This window comes from Alosa sapidissima, chromosome 18, assembly GCF_018492685.1.
Source record: "Alosa sapidissima isolate fAloSap1 chromosome 18, fAloSap1.pri, whole genome shotgun sequence".
In the NCBI taxonomy this organism is placed as follows: Eukaryota; Metazoa; Chordata; class Actinopteri; order Clupeiformes; family Clupeidae; genus Alosa; species Alosa sapidissima.
In genome coordinates this window covers 31,545,947-31,567,665 of record NC_055974.1, presented here as the reverse complement: position 1 = coordinate 31,567,665, position 21,719 = coordinate 31,545,947, and the positions used below count along the sequence as shown (strand labels likewise).

The 21,719-nt window shown below is 40.4% G+C and overlaps 1 long non-coding RNA gene across 2 annotated transcripts; it reads left to right on the top strand.

The window, feature by feature from the left end:
• The first annotated feature begins 360 nt into the window (after positions 1-360).
• LOC121689865 lies at positions 361-21,495 on the top strand. Of its 2 annotated transcripts, XR_006024906.1 has the most exons (5): positions 361-767; positions 1,677-1,749; positions 1,943-2,052; positions 21,231-21,323; positions 21,413-21,495. It is a non-coding gene; the product is annotated as an uncharacterized LOC121689865 (long non-coding RNA). The 2 variants fall into 2 exon arrangements; XR_006024905.1 differs by having other exon boundaries at positions 1,677-2,052.
• The last annotated feature ends 224 nt before the right edge of the window (positions 21,496-21,719 follow it).

Genomic DNA, 21,719 nt, shown 5'->3' with positions numbered 1-21,719 from the left:
TTGTATTGCGCTTGTGACCATTTGTTGGCGGATTTGTGGGTAGTGTGCTTTTTAAAGTTAAACTTGAGCAGGGGCTTCTGAATGTGTTTTTACCTTGGATTTTGGCACAAGGGATTTTAACATCTAATCCTGTGTATTAATGTAATGCTGTGTTATAAATATTGTATATCAATGCATTTATTGACTGTCAATTACCCAAAATCGTGGCTCGTCTATCATTGAACAGTAGCCTATTTAATGCATTCTAATCCATTGTCAATCACTTCCGGGAACTATTTGAAGTTTACATGAACCACGTGACCTTAACGAATTTTGAACACCCATTGTCGCAACTCTACCTTTATATGGCTCTGGGTCAAATGATACAGGTATGCTTGTTTCCAGCACCCATTTCTTCACAAAACACACACGCACACAATGTCTGTATGATGTGTTGATTTCATTATGCACCTTTTCATTGCAGGACTAGAGAAGATGAACCCAATCACTGTAAGATTATGTGACAGTGACACCAGCAAAGTTGTCCATAGGTTTTTGGATATGTGCACCACCAGTGGCCGTAGCTGTGCCACATATACCAAATGAGTGAGGTCTTGCAGAAACATGCCATACCATGGAACAATTGTGTAATTTGCACCTGCTGCACTTGTCAATACAGGAGTCAGGAATTCAATTGCATCGCAAATTCTGACACAAAATGGCAGTATTTACATCCATGGATGTCCCTCCACAATACTGCCAAACAGGCTGGGCAGAGGTTGTTGGAAGTAAGTTTGATCACCTATGCACTCCATGACCTATCCATCAAGTTTTTGTATGTCACATTGCACTTTTCTGCTTTTTTGCACTTCTGGTTAGACACAATTGGCAAATTATGGTTATGGTATGCAATAGTAAACAACAATATCAATCTAATCAATAGTCTAATGAAAATAAATAACTATGAATTCTACATAGGGATATAGCATGGCTTTGCAACATTTTGTGACAGTCTTCCTGAGTCATTCCAGGCTTTTTGAGAACCCTTTGAAGCCCAATGTCAATATGACAGTTAATCTCATAGCTATGTCAATATGTGGATGTGAGTTATGTTTTTTTCAAGTGGCAAAAGGTCAGAGCATTTCAAATTAAAATGATTATATCTCACTCTGACAATGAATGCATGTCCCGTTCCTATGCATGTGTTTATGGAAAACAAGGAAATTTACAAGTGATCCAAAATCTTTCATTCACATGAATTCATTAATACATGACCTACAGTCTACACATGCAGTGGCGTATTAAAACACATGCCATCAACATATATTTGGGTCTATGCCAAGCACAGCGATGTTTAAAGAAGCTATGATTTAGGTTTAAATGTCCAAAAATGATGTAGAAGCAAAATAGAATGTGAAGAATCAAGCACAGTCTCATCCAGATATCCACTGACGTTAGCATCCAAATCATCTTTACAGTCTCTCTAACAACATCACTTACTGAGTGGCCACTGTATTAAATACAATGCAAGCGAATGCAAATCAACCTGACATAGCAGCTTTAAAGAATAAAGGACTGTTAATAAATATTGATTGTTGTATAGCAATATCATTGCATATATGGTATTATATTGATTGTAATTAATGTTTTAATTTCATCAGGCTACAAATTCACATGATTGTTTGTGTTTTTTCCAGTGTTTGTAGAGCTATGGACAGTTTTGTGAGAGAAAAGTGTGAAATGGCAGCTGGCTAATTGAGAGGTTTAGAGGTGAGGATGTTCCATTATTGTAATTAAACAGGTACACAAACATCTTAACACTGTTAATTGTCTGTTATTCATCTAACCAGCACATCCACAAAGAATGCAGAAAGCCCCTTGCTCTGTAATGATCAAAAAAAGTAAAACAGAGAAATGTATCTGTAAATTAATGTTCTTTGTACGTCTGACTTTTGTCTTGCAGATGAGGAAATAGATCAAGACAGTTTTCCTCTTTTAGATGAAGGAACCATTCAGGCTCTAATCCCCAAGATTGGCCTCAGGCTTACATTTCTGAAGTGCTTCAACGAGTTTGTAAGTAAATGAGGATATATTTAGAAGCAGATGAAGACAAGGCGTAAGATTTAATAAGTCAACAAGTTAACATACATATCTACAAAAAAAATTCAAGCACATTTTTAACACTCCAGGTAACACTTTATTTTAAGGTTTACATGTTAGCCACCAATACATACCTAATTAATACCTGTATTAGTGACTTGTAAGGCATGTGTTAGGCAACATTAACCATTTGTTAGGTGTGTATTCACAAATTTCTTGTTCATGATGAATTAGGCCTTTATTATTGATATAATCTTAATAATGACCTTGTAAGCCTTGATCTCTACATACTAATTAGTAGTAAGTACCAAAATAGAATATGCATAACCTACTTGTATACTGTCTGAATAAATCCCAAATAGTAGGAGAGCAGTTGTAGAATAAGCAAGTGTATGGCTCAACCTCATTGCTGCATTTCACTGCCCAGGTTGCTGTGTGAAATAGCACTTAATAACTGGGAGATTGACTCCTATTCTAAAGTGGAAACTGGTTCCTTGGTAGCAAGCACATCATCATCAGTAATACCTCTGCAGTATGTACTTATTAGTCATGATATGTCAAAATACGGTCCCTGTTCTAAAGTAGAGGGACGGAGGCAAGTGACGGTGAAAGAGTCTTTTGGTGGCACACAACTAATGAGTCAGCTGGACCAGGGGTCCCCAACCTTCTATGTGCCATGGGGGGGGGGGGGAGTTTGGGGGTTCCATGTTCCATACGTGTTGTGCATGCATTACTTGAAAAGAACTAGCTCCAGTTATGTATGAACAGTGAAGGTAACGATCTCTTGTGAAAAACGTGAACTTGAAGAAGTGAAAATTGAACTGAACTATGAATATTGAACAACTTGAAGCTACATCTATAAGTGTGAACATGCTTAACAAAATATGGGAACAAAACATAACTAAACGTGCATTACGAATATAATCAGTGGGAGCCCTGCTTGTTTCCCTGCAACAAGAAGCTTCCATCTGGGGGTGATGGAAGACAGTGACACCCTCAGTGTGTTTGAAATGTCCAGTCGATTGCGCAATTTGTCGAGTTGCAGTCATTGCCGTAAACCCGGCCTCGCATACATACGTGGTGGGAAACGTTTTCAGCGCTTTTACGGCTATCTCGGGATATTCTGCTTTGGTTTTGATCCAAAAACCCGCCAGAGAGGTTTATACAATCTTAAGACCACCGCCATTTGCAATTTCGATCAACTGCTCTTCCTCCTGCGCTGACAAGTTAGGACTATTCGGGATATTGACAAATGGGTTGCGGACCCACTCATTGGTTTGCCGTGGATCTTTGAAGGATGGGAAGTAACGCTCAAACTCATTTGAGAGCGCAACAAGGTGATCGCGCACCAGCTGCGAGAGAAAGGGCCCTGCCTCAGTCTCTCCCAAAACCCCCACTACTTTTTGGAACAAATCAAATACACCCCGGTCCACTCGTCGTCCCTACAAATCAAGCTTGGCTTTAAATGCAGCGACTTTATCTGCCAGTTTAAAGACAGTAGTCATTCTCCCCTGGAGTGACAGGTTGAGGTCATTAAGCAACCCGAATATATCACACAGGTAAGCGAGTTTTGACACCCAGTCCTCATCACTAAAATGTGCAGCTAACGGTGACTTTTTTTTCTGCTCTCGCAACTCAAACACTCTGGCCAGTGACCTGCTAAAGATGCTTGTTTTTTGTTGCTCATTCTAGCAGTTTAGCTAACTTCGTATGACACTACCGTTCGCCAAGAACTGATCAAGTGAAGTGAGCTGACCTGAGGCTGCGCAGCGCTGAAGGCCATATGTAAAAGTGTTGAAGGCGGGACAGACATACGTAAGAAAATAGACCTTGCAAAATGCAAACATGCGTGCAATCAAACAACTGCATATAGGCCTATGCCATGTAAAAACGTGACATTATTGCGAATTAAATTTAGTTTAGTTTGCATGCATTTTTTTTTAAACTCATGTCGTAGGCTACGGCCCGGTTAGGAATGTCCTGCGGGCTGGTACCGGGCCATGGCCCGGTGGTTGGGGACCGCTGAGCTAGACTATTACTCTTTGACCAGCTCGTAAGCCCAACCAAGTGTGTGCAGCATGCCTTTAGCCTACTAACGGCGCATCATCATAAAGATACATTTAATCTGCATCACGGCCCATTTCAGCGGAAAACATGTTAACATTATATCATGGGAAAGACAGCTAGTAATCACACGTTGACGTTACATCTAGTTATTAATTCACAGGACATTCAATCATTTTACTAACACGGCAGTTATGAAGAATTATGTTTATGGTACTTACTCATGTCGAAACGATGTACATTACCAACCTAATTCGTTTGCAATATCCCATGTATTGTACAAATTTAGCATGTAGCTACACTTACAATAATATCCCATGCAAAACGGTTTAGCTTGCTAGCTAGCTAACTGTGGAACTGTGGAACTATGTGGAAACATAGCCAATTATCTCACTTAGTTGTAGGAAACGGGCTACGTTCATATTACAAGTGATAGAATGAATGTGTGACTTATGTTTAGTTGATGTTATGACATGTAAAGTTAAGCTTGCTGAACTTAATTATAGTCAGCCACGGGCAGTTTGACTGTGCCTATCAATACATTCATGACACTCCTGTTAGAAAACTGGAAAGAGCAAAACATAGGAACATGGTCACATTAATCCCATAAACACACAGATAACTCTTACACCAACCTTATTTTGTGCCTTTTATTCATGTTTGTTTCAAGATTTAGTAAGTTTACTATAAGCCCTTTTCGCTCCCCACTTTGATGCAGCAGCATAGATTTCCTTTATATCAGTCATCTTCCCCCTAATCATCCTTTACTAAAAAGGGGGCGTGTGCGTGCACGTTCCATTCCATTCGTCGGTGCATTTTGTTCCGTTTCTGGTCTAGCTAGATCCGGTGTGGTGTTGTAGTTGTTCTAACCAGAGGTGGGACCAGGTCACTGTTTGGCAAGTCACAAGTAAGTCCCAAGTCTTAGCAGTCAAGTCCAAGTCAAGTCCCAAGTAAAGACAGAGAAGAGCAAGTCGAGTCCAAGTCCAAGTCACATCAAAGCCAAGTCGTGTCCAAGTCCCAATCTTTTTCAAGTCCTGAACAAGTCATCAGGTACTCTTCACTTAATAATGGCATTATTAGACTATCGATCATAATTTTAACACATCAATCTAATCTACAGTATTTTTTTTATAAATACAGATTAAAATATGTTCAATGGTTCTGTCTTGAAATCTTTTACGATATATGAATGTGCATACCTGTGAAATATACGCATGAGCATACCTGAGTAATCTGTACGAAATGGATAGCTACATGACACTTAGCACAGCAGCAAATATATATTGTTTTTCCAAAATAGTAATAATTTTACTGATGGCATTTCACTGCGATAGGCCACAGATTTGCCTGCAAATAATTATTAGACTGTCTGCCAGTGGCAACTCATAAGGGAACCCAAGGTCATGGTTAATGATTACAATAAATGGTGACGAGAAGAATCGTCACATAGGCTACATTAGTAAATTGCTGCGGTTAAATATTTTACGTTTTTATTAGGGCTGTCAAACGATTAAAAAATAACTAATTAACCTCATATTTTGAAATGAATTAATCTAGATCTAATTGCGGTTAAAAAGTAGCCTACATTTTCTCCCTAAATACTAAAGCTTCTTATGGCATATTAAATACAGCATAAATCACAAAATTACTGAGTAACCACAAAGGTAAAAATAAAACACTTCTATATTATTTAAATGATAATAATGACACAGTAATTTTGTTTTAAAGTATGTGATGCTGTTTACCTTATTTGTAAATGATGCACTGTCACTTTAAGCCCATTGTGTGCCACTGTCCACACGTTCTCCTAATGATCTTTTTAGCTCCGTTCAAATATAGCCTAGCTATGGCTAGTCCACAAACTCCAACATTGTTTGTGCCACATGTATAGCACAATATTAGCAATGATAAGCATGATATTAGGTTGGCACAAACAGCTTTCATTCCTTTGGAAATAAAAGCATGTAATGACATGATGCTTGCTAGACATTTTCTGTTTGCAATTAAAAGTGAATTATGAGCCTGGTAGCCAGTAGCCACCTAGCTACTGTAAGTGGAATGCGTTTCAATCGGCATATCATGTGCTTCATGTAAACGAATTATTGAAGACTTCAAGACTCACCAGTTCCATTACACAAAGGCAAAGACAACTTTATATTCTTTTCCATTTTCCCAATCACAGTGAGTGCAGCCTATGTCAAAGCGCACTGAGACGCGTTCTCAATTAAATGGAGTAGGCTAGCATACGTTCAATTTGGATCTTAATGGAGAGGACCCGAAAAGTATCATCTTTATGTAACATGCTGATGGTGCATTTTGATATTGTAAACGTTCTCTAACAAGAGTGCAAACCAGTTTGCAGTAAAGCTACTATTTATTTAATGTTGGTCCTTTCTCTGTCTCTTGGTGCCCTACACACAGTGCGTGATGCGTGGTGGTAACAGCAGCACTGGTCACTGGGCTCTGCCGTTTGTGTCCACTATGTGTTTTGTTTTTTTCGTCGCGGAAGTGAAAGCATCTTTGGGGTGACTGGTCCACGATCAGGAAATGTATTGTTTGACTCAAGACATGTCAAGTCATTACAAGTCAAAGTGGCAAAGTCCGAGTCAAGTCTCGAGTGAATAGTATTCAAGTCCAAGTCGAGTCGCAAGTCATTAAAATCATCGAGTCTGACTCAAGTCCAAGTCATGTGACTCGAGTCCACATGTCTGGTTCTAACGTTACTAGTTGTTGCAGCAATTATTTTTGATTATCTTAATTTTATCTTAATTCTTAAATTTATCTTAATTCTTGATTATCTAAATTATTCTTGTTATCTATCTTCTTGAATTTCCCCTGGGGTATGGTAGATTTGTTATTCCCTTTTTTTTATATATATATATATATATATATATAAAAAAGGGAATAACAAATAATTATAGGCTACAGCTGTCGCCTATACTTTGCCCCTTCCTGTTTGGTGTTGGAGAGAGGTCACTATTAGTTTTTATAGTATATAAAAACAAAAACAATTTTATAGTATATTAAATATATATTTTATATATATATAATATAAATGTATATATATATATATATATATATATATTATATATATATTTTTTTTTTAGGCCTTTTTATGCCTTTAATGCGAAAGGATAGTGGAGAGTGACAGGAAGTAAGTGGGAGAGAGAGTTGGGGTCGGATCCGGAAAGGACCACGGGGCGGGAATCGAACCCGGGTCGCCGGCATACGGTGCAGGTGCCGTATAATGCCGTACAATATAAATGTATACAAACCCTATAAATATCCCCATTCTGTACTGAGTCTGAATGCTCCGTGGCTACTGGAAGAAACTGGAATCCATGCATTTCCACAGAATTATTTTTTGGAATCTGATCCCTTATCATACCTGTTCATTCTTACTCGTCGCCCGACTTATCGTGACTAAATTCAAGATGGCTGCAAACGCTAAACTTTGTGAAGATACTGTTTGTATAAATCGTCTTGTAAGTAAACTACCAGTGCTTTTTTAAAGTTCTCAATGTCTCGTTTTAAATGTCAGGGCCCTCAGAAGAGTCTACCAATGAGTCAATGAGTCTACCAATGAAGTGTGGAGATACATTGAGCCTGTGTAAAACAGTGATTTATTTGCATGGCTAGCCCGATGCCGAAGCACCACCATTGAAAAAGCTGTTGGTAGCATCGGCTGTTTCAGTGCTGTGATTTGCCCGAAAACCAGACTGAAAGTAATCAAAATACCCATTTGATAGGAAGGTGGTTAATTGATTAAAGACTACTTTTTGAATAATTTTGCCAATAAAAGGTAGATTGGATATGGGCCTATAATTGTTTAGCATGGAGGCATCCAGGTTATTCTTCTTGAGAAGTGGCTTCACAACACAACAACTTAGGAAAAGTGCCAGACAGCAGCAGTGATACATTTACAATTTGAAGGACATCCGCCGCTATGAGAGGAAAAACAGTTTTGAAGAAATTGGTAGGCAGAGTGTCTAAGACACATGTGGAAGAGCTGAGATTCTGTACCGTTTTTTTAAGTGTTTCGTAGTCCATCAAGCTGAACTCTGAAAGAAAGAGATCTGATATTTAGGAGTGCTAGTTTTGCTGTAAGTGTTGGGGAAAAATGGTCCATGGGGGAAATCTGAGGTTGAATTGGTACGGGTAGGAGATTGGACTGGTTTACCCTATAAGCTCGATGCATTTGTGTTCTATTTCTTGTCAATACAGGAATAGAGAATGTCATGGGCTTACTGGGTCCTGGCATGTTCTCAAAACTACTGTCAGTACCATTTATATTGCAGGGACCCTGAGAATATTATACAATACAGTCATCATCGTCATCATCATCATTAAATAATTGTCCACTGCAGCTGCTATATGCCAGCTGACAATATGAACTAAGAGGTTGTTGCTGCTTAAGAGATCCTTCTGAGTGGAAAGAGGGAAGCCGTGAAGGTGCCGTGCGCACCTTTGGTGCTAAGGGTCTTGGGGTACTAAAAAAACCGCACAGTTGAAGGTCTTGGTCTACCAACAAGGTGGGATGTTGATGGGTATACAGTTGAAGGTCTTGGTCTACTAACAAGGTGGGATGTTGATGGGTATACAGTTGAAGGTCTTGGTTTACCAACAAGGTGGGATGTTGATGGGTATACAGTTGAAGGTCTTGGTTTACCAACAAGGTGGGATGTTGATGGGTATACAGTTGAAGGTCTTGGTTTACCAACAAGGTGGGATGTTGATGGGTATACCGTTGAAGGTCTTGGTCTACCAACAAGGTGGGATGTTGATGGGTATACAGTTGAAGGTCTTGGGCTACTAACAAGTTGCAGGGCTACTGGCAGCAGTCCTTCCATTCTTGCGGGGAAAATCATGTGCTGGGGTGGGTATGGTGATGGGTATGCAGGGATCCTGGGGAGTTTGAGCGGGTGGGGGAGTGTTGGGATGAGGATGGATATACAGGGGGGTTTGGGTGGCCTGGGGAATTTGATCGGGTGGGGACGTGATTGGGTGTAGGTGGTGATGGCATAGCCTATATTTAATAGTCATAATAATGTGATGAAAAGCGGACCAAAATGCAAATGAAACGAGAAGTTGCCAGAATAGTTTGCCATTATCTTTGCTAAGTGAAGGCTATATTTATTAGGCCTATGAGGTAAAAGCAGAGAAAGGAACATGTTATTTAGTCTATACTGCATCAAAATCTAAGCCTACACATTTCCTCACTTTCTTACTCGACTTATCTTCAAACGTGATCTTAAGTGACACCGCAAATAAATATTGCATGGTGCAACAATCTAATCTTAAATAATTACACTTTATTTATGTCTGTGTGTGGTATATAATCTACTTGGAATGCTTACATGCAGATGTCAAAGTGTTTCTATTTTCGTATTGATGTGAATTAATGTGTGATCCGAAGTTTAAACGGTAGACCTATACAGTAGCTGTGACGTGCAGTCACCTGACATCGCCATCAAATGAGAGGATATTTCAGAACTATTAACGTGGACAGCTCCCCTTAAGAGCATCTTAAGAGCAGTGCACGCGCGTTCACACCACGAGCATGTTCGGGAAACAGTCGGAAAAACCAAACGAACGATCGTAAGATGAATCGTAGAAAACCCTCTTAAAAAAGGTGCCATGTGTAAGAATTGAGGTAAAAATATCCAAAAAATGAGCGACACGCATCAAACGAATGAGAAGAAATAAGGGCGATGATGTCATTAAAAAATAACAAGGTATAGTGCTGCAGAGATATCGACCAGAATTAGCATGCTAAATTACTAGCCACAGCACGACAGGTGTCATAATACCAGTTTCGGCCATGGGAGGCGGTATGCGGGCAACATAACCGCCAGCCAAACTGCAATACACGATTCTCGGTTGTTACTCTAGGGTAGACCAACTCACTTTCTGGAGGTATACTGCCCCCATCTTTTATGGAATGTGGAGTATGAATTGATTTTTTGGCAGATATTACACATGGCACCTTTAACTCATTGAGTGCCAAAAACATAATATTACGTTTTTAGCTTCTTTTTTTTTTTTAAATACGAAACTAGACACTCTAACACACCTTATATGTGATTTTGGGAACTCTGTGATATATGACGATCGTGAAACTCATGAAAACGCACAATCTGGACATTTTATCATAACTCGGTTGCTGCTTTGGGTCGAATCAGTGACGCATGCACGTCAGGTCAAAACCAGGCCATTTTTCGTGGGTCCATCACTAGGTGGCAGTTTCGCCAGGTCTCGCTGATCACTTCCCGGAAAGTTAACACAAGTAAGTAACAGACAATAGGGCTGCACGATTATGGCCAAAATGATAATCACGATTATTTGATCAATATTGAGATCACGATTATTTATCACGATTATTAATTAATTTTAGTGACAAAAATATTTTTTCCCTAAACATATTGGACTTGCTATCTGGCTCACCCAAATTCTTCCCCTCACATTTACTCCCCTAAATTACTGCAAATATAGATTTGACTGCGACTTCCAAACTTCCAAACAACTTCCAAACAAATGTTTTGTGCGTGCTACTTTGTTAATATTTGGGAAAACGTTAACAGCCCACCGGGAATCCTCCCAACGCTCCCCATTAGCCACTTAAGCTCTGCTTCTTGTTCATGAGTTTACTGTAATCGTTTAGTCCAGGGGTGTCCAAACTTTTTGACTGGCCACATTGGGTTTTGAAAATTGGCCAACGGGCCACACACAAATAATAATAATAATAATAATAATAATAATGTTTTGTATTATTTAAATGACAAAATAATTTTGTTGTAGAAAAATAATTTCTTAAGAAATACTGTTAATTTAATGCTGTTTAATTCATTTATAAATGGTGCACTGTCATTTTAAGACTCTTTGCCAGCTCCACTCAAATAGCCTATGGCTAGTGCTGTGCCTATGGCCGTGCCCTCTCACGGTTTATAAATGGTCAGTAGTGGGAACTACTGTTGCCATCGCCCTCTCTCCCACGCTCAAATGCATCCCCAATTAAATGGTACTATGTATCTCGATGTGACAAGCTGTTTTGACATTGACATTGTAAACGTTATCTAAGAAGAGTGTAAAGCAGTTTGTAGTAGCCTAAAGTTAACCACAACGTCGTCTATCGCTGGAAAAAAAATAGCGAGCGGCCTATGATAAACTAATAAATGCTCGGCGGGCCGGATTAAAGTGCATGGCTGGCCGCAGTTTGGACACCCCTGGTTTAGTCATTCGTTGATATGTAAAACACTGACATGTAGGCTACATTTTCATTATTGTTCACTCGTTTTGAGTAGGCTGTGTCTTGAAACGCATATGCATTGTAGGTTGCACATGTAGCTTATAAAATACATGAATAAAATTCACGGATCCCGTCGTTAGCTCAACTCTTATTACAGTAGGCTATAGGCTATCGGAGGAAGCAAACAAGGACTAAAAGTTAACGTGATAAAAAAAGGCATGTGTGGTTTACGTCATGTGTGATGTGTTTCACGGTATGAGTTGAGGGCCCTGCTTTGCTTATATTTTTGGTTAACTTAACTTGCCTGAAATCAGAAATATTTTCGAACAATGGATGATCCGCCTCGAGGGACAAGCTCTTGGCCTTCTGCTGTGCCACACATTTAATTTTTGATCGTCGTTTATTGTATAGTCTAACTAGCCTACTAATAGTTAACATAATGTCACTAGTCCACAGTGCATCAGGCTGAACAGTGCAGGGAACAGCCGTCATTGGTAGGCTGCATGCAGGCACATGGTCAGACAGGTTTAAGGAGCGCTTGATTTGTTTTGTAGCGGAGCGTTCTATAGGTTGCCAGGTTGGTTCTATGGGTAGAGCACGCATTTGAAATATCGCTCGATCACGCAAATTTGATCGTGGGAAGCCAAAATCGTGATCGTGATTAAAATTCGATTAATTGTGCAGCCCTAACAGACAACACTTCATATTTCATGAAAGACGTTATATCTCCATTTCTAGAAAAAAAAAAAACAGTGATTTTGATGAAAACTAGCCACTGTTTAGCTTGGGATTTCTCAGGAACAGAGGCGTGTAGAAATACCCACCAAGAGCTTGAAGTCTCACCTTTTAATCGAGCTATTGTATGTGTTCATAGCTATAACACAGAATATGCTGTGGCTGTACAAAAATCATCATCAACAATGGTCTAGATTGCTGGCACTTTCGGGAGCTACTAGGACAAAGCTCCCGAAAACAGCTTGGCATTCAATGAGTTAAGAGTGTGTCTCCGTCGTTATCGTAAACTGGGCCCAGACCATCGTCTCATACAGGCTATCCTCAGTGTCAAACACAATAATGGTTATGGTTATGGATTTAGCAGACGCCTTTGTCCAAAGCGACACATAAATACAAAGCAACATAATAATATTTAAAATTGAACAGGGAACAGATTAGAATGTAGGTCAAATATAATAAGGAGAATAATTATAATACACAATAATATCAATAGCCTAATAAAAAGCAATGGAAAAAAAGGGGAAAGGCAATAATAAATCAATAATGTCCATTGAATCAATAATATAAAAACAATGACATGCTAAGACTACATTCACTAGTTCACATTCCTGAATTTGCATAAAGACATAAAAGCATAATAGAAAAGCATGTTTGGCGAGGTCTCTGGCCATGGTCGTGAAGGGCTTCGCGGAATCGTGCCGGAGTCGACTGTGCAGGCAGGAGTCGGGCAGGATTCCGCCATACACCCCTTTATTCTTTAAACATGGAAGACGGGAGGCGTAAGGGGAGGTGGTGGGTTGCGAGCGGAGTAACACCAATGCTGCAACTTCGGCAGGTAGACTGAATAAATAACCTGACTGATTGAAGGAGGCGTGGCTAATTTCGTCACGCTCCTCCCGAACTTCCGTTTGTAAAACGCCATTTCACTAGTTCACATTCCTGAATTTGCGTGTTTGTTGAGGTCCAAGTGTATGCAGAGCTGTGGTGTTTATCGCCAACGGTGTGAGCTGGGCTACATAGCCTGAGAAGCTGAGCATCGTGAACGCCACTGTTTATGTCTCCCGTTTCATAGTCCATATCAAAGCTTACCTCGTTGTGTGCATCATTGGTGTGCGGGTGGGTTATATGGTGAGGCCCATCGGGCGCTAGAGGGAACCTTATTGTCTTGGGTGGGCATTAGGCTATACTACTAATACGCAGTAGCCTATTTGTACCAACAGTAGGTCTACGTGTTGTAATTGTTTGGGAGCTTGTCGCTGTGATGTGCTTCGATTGCCTTCTAGACCTCACAGTTAAGTCAACAATCCAGGAGGTAGTGGAAACCGGTCATTACAACAGAGCCCGAGTAGCCTTTGTAGCCTAGTAGAATTTCCCCATTATGGGTCTCCATAGCTGGCGGTTGACACCACAGGTGCCCCTGCTACAAAGAGTAGAAGTCCGATATAAACCATGACCACCTAAAGTCTTTAATTAGCTACTTACGGTTATCATCACATTACCAATATGAACTGTTACAGACAGCTGTAGGCCTAGTCCATGCCAAGGTAACACGAAGTTGCCACCACAGCACAGCGAGCGGTGAGAAAATGTCGGGAATTACTAAATGTGAGCACGAAATACATATTTCCAGAGCTCAATTTAGGCCTACAACGGGGTCACATTGTATTAATTCGAGGGCTCAATTAAAGGAAAACGTGCTCAGGTTTTATTAATTCGAGAGTTTAATTAAAGGAAAACATGCTCACAAATCATCACGACCAGAAAAAATATCACTTAAAGTGAGCTCTCCAGGGCCCCGTACACCAGAAGACCGCAGTGGGCGGTTGGGGATGTAAGGCTTGATTATTGAATTAAAATAACTAGGAGCAGATCCAGTTAGGGTCCTATAGGCCAAAGTGAGAGATTTAAATTGAATTCTGGCTACTATAGGGAGCCAATGGAGAGTAACTAGGAGAGGATATAATAATAATATATACCGGTATGTAGTCTTTAACTTATACACAGGGACAATGCACTAACTGGCAGAAATTAATAAAACCATTGCAGCCGAACTATGTTCTAGTATTATAGGCTAATGTAGGCTACACGCAGTGATAACAACACCTGGGTGATCAGTCGTCTCGTGTGTTGAACCGTGCAAATAAATAGACAAACAATTTTGGAATTTGCAATGAGATGTTTTCGGGTAGCCATTGCATATTCCGCCATCAAAGATAGCTAACAGGTGTTTCAAAATATCTGGGAACTTTCCGGAGCTCTGGGGGTCGTTTCTAGAAAAGTTAGCAACAACGTTGCTCAACCACCATGGTACGACGCAACTTGTGACCAAACAACGACAATGTTACACCTGTTTCCAGAAAGCATCGTACCTGTGTCGCAATTCGCTACCTCCGACGTTCGAACACTGTAGTTCCAACAACGATGTTTATGATGCAGCGATACATATCATTGGTGGAAACAGTGGCAACTTGTAATACCCCACCCCCTTGAAACTCTCTGCCACAGCCTATGTTGACATTTTTCTAATTTAAACCAAATGATTAATGCTGGCATTGTCATCGTCATCTGCAAAATCCTAAACCTATTGCAAGTAAGTGTTAAATATCTATGTTGGAAAAAATATATAGCCTGGACGAATGTCTGGGTATCGCATATGTTTTTAATTGTCTCGTGGGTTAACGGCAGCGCGTCAGTGCACTACGCGTTCGGCCAGAGTTCGCATCCTATCTCTTCTTTTCACCACTGAGTAAGAGTAGGCCTACGAGACACAATAATAGGTTTTGACCATACATATTTACCCGACAAACACGGGACGTCCCCTGGACCTTATGCGGACATTCACGACGTCCCCGATTGGTCCCGAACGTCATGTTCTCTAGCGGACGTTCCGGTGACATTATTGACGTCCGGAGCAAGTTCTCCTTTGGTTATTGCGTGACGTCCGGTGCAGGACTTTCTGGGGACGTCACCGTTAGGTTCCTCGGATGACATTTGCATTTGGTCATTTCAAAGACGTCCTAAGGACCCGACAATAACGTTATACCGGGGACATCAAAGGGACGTTTGTTTATTCACACATGGCAGAGTTGAGAGCGCTCTGGCTAGCAAGACGGAGACATCACATCCATGCGCGACTTCACGTTACACATCATTACGTAGCAATATTGAGATCAGCTAGGGTCAACTCCACACTGCATTCGGAAGAAATGCACCATTGATGGCCACCGATGAAAGTAAAATTTTTGGCTGTGTATGTAGCTGATAAAGTTTTCAATAACTGAATGAAACGGAATGAAAAGTTGTCATAATGTTAGCTACTAACGCGTAACATAACGTTCTGTAATTTTCCTCTGGGGATTAATAAAGTATCTATCTAGAATCTAACGTCTCTAGCAGTAGCTGCATTAGCCTAACATAGTCTAAGGCAGCGTTTCTCAAACTGTGGGTCGCGACCCACTACTGGGTCGCAGAGACATGCCAGGTGGGGCGCGAACTGACGTAAAAAACAGGAGTTTTTTTTATTTTTTTTTTAATCTGTAGCCTGGGCCCAGGTAGCACCCGATGCACAATGGACGCACTGTGTTATTCACAGGGAAGCGCTCGTGTCAAGGCAGCTTAGTTAGTCCCGACCTATATGACATTTTGAACGTTGTTGTGAGTGGTGAATTTCATCAAAACCCGGCCCTTAAAAGCGCATCTATTCTCCGCACTTTGCGAAAAGATGGTAGCTGACTAAAAGGCTGTGTTTCACAGCGAGGCAAGGTGGCTTTCCCGAGGTAAAATGCTGTCGCGCGTGTTTGAGCTCCGAGTCGCCTCTTCTTGGAGGAAGAGCGCATGTTTGAATCTGCAAGCACGTTCACTAATGAACATTTCTTGACGAAGCTGGCCTATCTTAGCGATATATTTGATATATCTTAGCGATACATTTGAGTTAAATGTCCAGTTACAAGGCAAAGACAAGCACCTACCTCATAGCAAATAAGATTAAATTCACCAAAAAAAACTTGAGTATGGGACAGGCGCCTCGATCGCAACAGTATTATGCCTTTGAGATTTCTGAGCGAAATCGCTGAAACGTCTGATTGGGAGCCACTCTTGTGATCCCATGTATTAAACAGTAGGCCTACATCACATCCCTGCAAAATTTAATTTAAAAATATTTCCCAACCAGCAGTGCTCAGTATGACTGGATTATGGATCCATTAATGCAGCATGTTGGTATTTCATTGGAAATATTGTACAATGCTGTAAAATGGCCTATGCTTCCTAATATGTTGCTGGAAAACAGAAATGTGTGTGTTATGTATTTATTTATTATTATATCTGCAGCAGCTGATTTTAACTCTGTTGAAGAGAATTTAGAACTTGTCATTATTTCAATAAATTTGACAAGTTTAAGCTTGACCTACCACTTTCTTAGAGCGATGAGGGACAGGTGGGGCTCGAGAATGCCATCTTGATCAAAGTGGGGAATGAAAGATTGAGAACCACTGATCTAGTTTGTTAACTACCACAGTCACGAGTTGGGTCGCGATAGTCTGTCATTTTTAAAAAGTGGGTCCCCAGAAAAAAAGTTTGAGAAACACTGGTCTAAGGCAACATATCATACAGTTTATGCAGTTGTACGTCTATTAACAAAGCAGAACCATGCTAGGTTCACTGCAGATATGTGAATTATGTAGCACATACATTTTCAGTTTAACGTTAATGTATAACGTTACAAACTAGGGAAGGGATTTTATCACATTCATGTTAGCTGTTATGCTTGGTGTAACGTTAGCAAAGTCGCTGTTCTTAGCTTCTAGCTTACAATGCACATTTTTTCAGATAACCGTCATTACGTGATGCATGTAACATGCTCTAAATAGGCAGTGGTTTATCTAACCTAGTCATGTACTTATCTGTTTTATTTTCAGAAACACACACACGGCCGAATTGACCGATCCCAAGCCCCTCCTCCCATTGTCAGTCCCATAGTTACTGTTGCTAAGTCGGACAAGTTTGCAGGAAAGTGTGCGAGAACGCGTGTTCAACATGGGTATGCAGCACCATTTAGCAGAGTGTAACAGTGTATGCTAGATTTCTGGGCGTCAAGTAATATTGATATATTCAAAAAACAGAGGCCAGAAAGGCCTTCAGTATTCGGAAGGACACATTCACAATGTCTGCTGTTATCAACGAGGTGGAACACCACAAATTGAGGACAAACCAATCTGGTGTTACGGATCTTAATGGGATGCATGTTAACTGGGGATAAACAATTAGCACGTTATCACAAGCAGGTAGTTACCTTATTTGCTGCAGATGTGACTGATTCAATAAACAGGTCTGTGCAAACATATGGTGTTGACGTGTCCATAACAAAATCTAACCATATTTCGAGGATTAATTAAAGACAGGTCCAAGTGCTGCAGATCCAAGTTCCCACGCAACTTGGGAGAGTGGCTAGCCTGTTAAGCAGCTCATGTTGGGGAGGTGGAGAGATAGCTTCGCTTCGGTAGGCCGATAGCCTACTTATTATTTTGAATGGCTGCTTTAGAAGGAAGAGTTCAAATAAACATGATACAAATGTAGGCTATTGAAAAGAAACCACTAGATCTAGGCCTACCCGAGTTTACCCATACAACGCACGACATATCTGCAGTTTGCAGACGTGATTTGTCTTGCACAAGACTTCATCAGTGCCCGCTTATGCTATACTTAATTTAAATGTGGGCAATGTAGTAGGCCTAATATTGTCGATTTCGAGACTGCATAGCCTATACAGCAAGGTTTTCAATCGGCACATGATTTGATCTTTAGAAGACATTGGCTATCTCTCGTTCAGCCATCAATGATGCAGTAGTCTATTCCGTTTGTTGAAAAAATGTTTATGGTTATGGATTTAGCAGACGCCTTTGTCCAAAGCGACACATAAATACAAAACAACATAATAATATTTAAAATTGAACAGGGAACAGATTAAAATGTAGGTCAAATATAGTAAGGAGAATAGTTGTAGTACACAATAATATCAATTCAAGTAATAGCCTAATAAAAAGCAATGTAAAAAAGGGGAAAGGCAATAATAAAACAATAATGTCAATTCAATCAATAATATAAAAACAATGACATGCTAAGACTACATTAAGGAGAATATCAATAATAAACAATAATGTCAAATTAATTAACAGCCCAATTAAAATAGAACAACATTATATAAACCATAACACATAAGCGCTTAAACAACTAAGTATATGTTGAATAGGAATGTCTTAAACGACCCAAAACTACCACAGGAACGGAGAGCACTGGGCAGTTCATTCCACCAACATGGAACCACTGAAGAAAAGAGTCTGGAATTAGACCCAGTTTTCATGACTGGTCGACACAACATACGCTCACCAGAAGACCGCAGTGGGCGGTTGGGGATGTAAGGCTTGATTATTGAATTAAAATAACTAGGAGCAGATCTAGTTAGTGTCCTATAGGCCAAAGTGAGAGATTTAAATTTAATTCTGGCTACTATAGGGAGCCAATGGAGAGTAACTAGGAGAGGAGTTACATGTGTCCTCTTTGGCTGATTGAAGACCAGGCGATTTTGAATCAGCTGTAATGATCTTGTTACACAAGCGGGTAAGCCAGCTAATAGTGAATTACAATAGTCCAGCTTAGAGATGACCATGGTCTGAACAAGAAGTTGTGTGGAATTTTGTGTCAGATAAGGTCTGATCTTCCTAATGTTGTAAAGCATAAACCGACATGATTTTGCAATAGAAGCTATATGCTCAGAGAAGTTAAGTCGGTCATCAATTACAACGCCCAAGTTTCGTGCCGATCTAGTTGGGGTCAGTGAAGTTGAGTCAAGCTGGATGTTAATCTGTTGGGGAATAGCTGTTTTAGCTGGAAACACCAAAAACTCTGTTTTTGAGAGATTAAGCTGAAGGTGCCGATCTTTCATCCAGGCTGAAATATCCTTAAGGCATGCAGAAATCCAGTGGGAAAGACAGGTAAAGTTGAGTGTCGTCTGCATAACAGTGATAGTCAAATCCATGGGAGCGAATGGTATCACCTAAGGAAGTGGTGTAAATAGAGAAAAGCAAGGGTCCTAATACTGATCCCTGAGGCACACCTGTGGTGAGGTGAGACTTAGATACCTGTCCCTGCCAAGACACGTTGAAAGAACGCCCTTTAAGGTAAGATTAAAACCAGTCAAGATCTTTTCCAGAAATTCCCAGTTCAGATAGTATAGATAGGAGAATGTCATGGTTAACAGTATCAAAGGCTGCAGATAAATCTAGTAGAATTAATACTGATGACTGAGCAGAGGACTTAGCTACTCTCAATGCTTCAGTCACAGACAGAAGAGCAGTTTCAGTAGAATGACCACTCTTGAAACCAGACTGCATAGGGTCTAGTAGATTATTCTGATGAAGAAAGTCACAAACTTGCTTGAAGACCACTTTCTCCAAAACCTTTGACAAGAAAGGAAGAAGGGAGACAGGTCTGTAGTTCTTCACCTCAGTTGGATTAAGTGTACTTTTCTTTAGCAGAGGTGTAAGCCTAGCCTGTTTAAAAGAATAAGGAACTATTCCAGAACTGAGTGAAGCATTAAATACATGTGTGACTGCTGGTAGAACAGCGGGTGAGATAGACTGTGAAGACGGGACAGGATCTAATGGGCATGTTGTTGGACGACATCGCTGAAGCAATTGAGAGACTGCTTCCTCATCAAGAGGAGAGAAAGAGTCAAATGATGCGGTCATACTAACACAAGGCAAAGCCCTCCTTATAGGAGCATCAAACTGAGCACTTATTTTAGCAAAATGGTCATTAGCTTATTTCTGTGAACAGTCTTCTATCCCAAGTTAAACATGGCAAGGTAGCCTATGTCTAAAAGCTGAAAGTATTCTTATTGTGTGTAAGGCGATACGTGATTGAAGTGTAGCCTATTTGAGCGTACTTCCAATTGTATGAGTGTGAGTTCAGTTCCTGCAAGGTAGGTATAGGCTTATGTTGTCGTTTCAACAGTGGAAACCAGGTTTAGTTATGTTTTTGTATGTAGTTATGAACACAAAAAAGGGAACATTCGTACACACTCAGATTTCTTTACTGAAAAGTAGCAGCCTATCCAAAGTTATGCAAAGTTAGGCCTATGTCTGTCAACGTTTCACACGGTCAGGATATCGGATGTCACTTCTACAAGTATCTCAGGCATATATTTGAACCTTTTTGAGCTCTTTAGTTATTTAGTTACTTAGGCTACTCGCAAAAGAAGCATTATCATTCACATAACCGGCGTATTGTAGCCTACAGAATGGACACTATAAAATTCAAAATTGACCGAGGTTGACCGAGGTCCTCCGACGTACTCATTGTGACATAGTAAAAGGGGGCGGGGCTTGGGATCGGTCAATTGGGGCTGAACCGAGGACTTTTGGAGCTGAATACGATGCAATAAAACTAGAGAAATGTTAAAAACAGACCACGTAACATTTGTTTAGGGTTGCCTAGCAACAGAAGTGACTACTTAACTTGTAAAGCAAAACGATCTAGCTCTACATTGCAGAAGAATTAAGGAAACTGCTTCTTCATGACTTGTTTAAATGTCATTGTAATTTATTTGACGCATGCTCGCGTTTAAAAGGGTCACGCATTGCTGTCCCCGATGTCACAGCTTGTGGAAACAGCAAAGAAGAGTGCACATATCCGATGAGATTTCTGACGAGGAGCAGAAGATCTCTGCCTTACCAGAGCCTTACTGTTTATGAATAAAAAATGATATGGAATAGAAACATCTGGAATCTATTTATTTCAGTTGTTTCAGTTCAAGTTGGCTACAAAGAGCATTCATAGCCTAGAGAAAACATACATTTTTCTTTATCTGCAATGTTCCAGGAAGATAGGCTTACAGAGGCTGCTGTCCCTGTTTGATCACAGGTCCAAGAAAACGCCTTAATGCTATGATTTTATGAGAATTAATATGCAGTAACGCACTCCCCAGAGAAGACGTTAGTTTGGCATGTTCTAAGACACGAGCTGAAAGTGGAACCCTTTCTCTCATGGTTGGTGACAGAAAACGTTGGCTATGTTGTGCCTCTATTAATTGAAATGTTGTTTTCTGTAGCTCACACTACTACATTTGGAGGCAGCGACCTGAAGGGGAAGGAGAAGTTGCCACTGCTCGGAACCGGAGTATGCAGCTGCAGCACAATAAAACGTAAGTAAAACTTCGGGACAGTCTGCACAAATTAAAAAAAAAAGTGCAGCTCTTACCTGAAAGCTAAAGGTTTTCTTCTTTGCTTGCAGGCCCGGCAGCAGCAGTAGGAGGAGGGGGAGGAGTAGCAGCAGCAGCAGCACGTCAAGTCATCGGCAGGAACTCCCAAATTAAATGAATTTAAATAAATGGTGTATCAAATCAAATGTGAAATGTCGCTCTGTTCCAAGTGAGTGGGCAAATGAGGACTGCATCTGCAGATCCGCCTTTAGCTGTTTTTTTTACATCCTGACAACATTATGGCGACCTCCAACATGGGTTTCAATGTTGCTATAACGTTGCGGTTACGTGGCCATTAAGTTGCAGGAAGGTTGCCTGGGGCCTATTGCACAAAAGCAG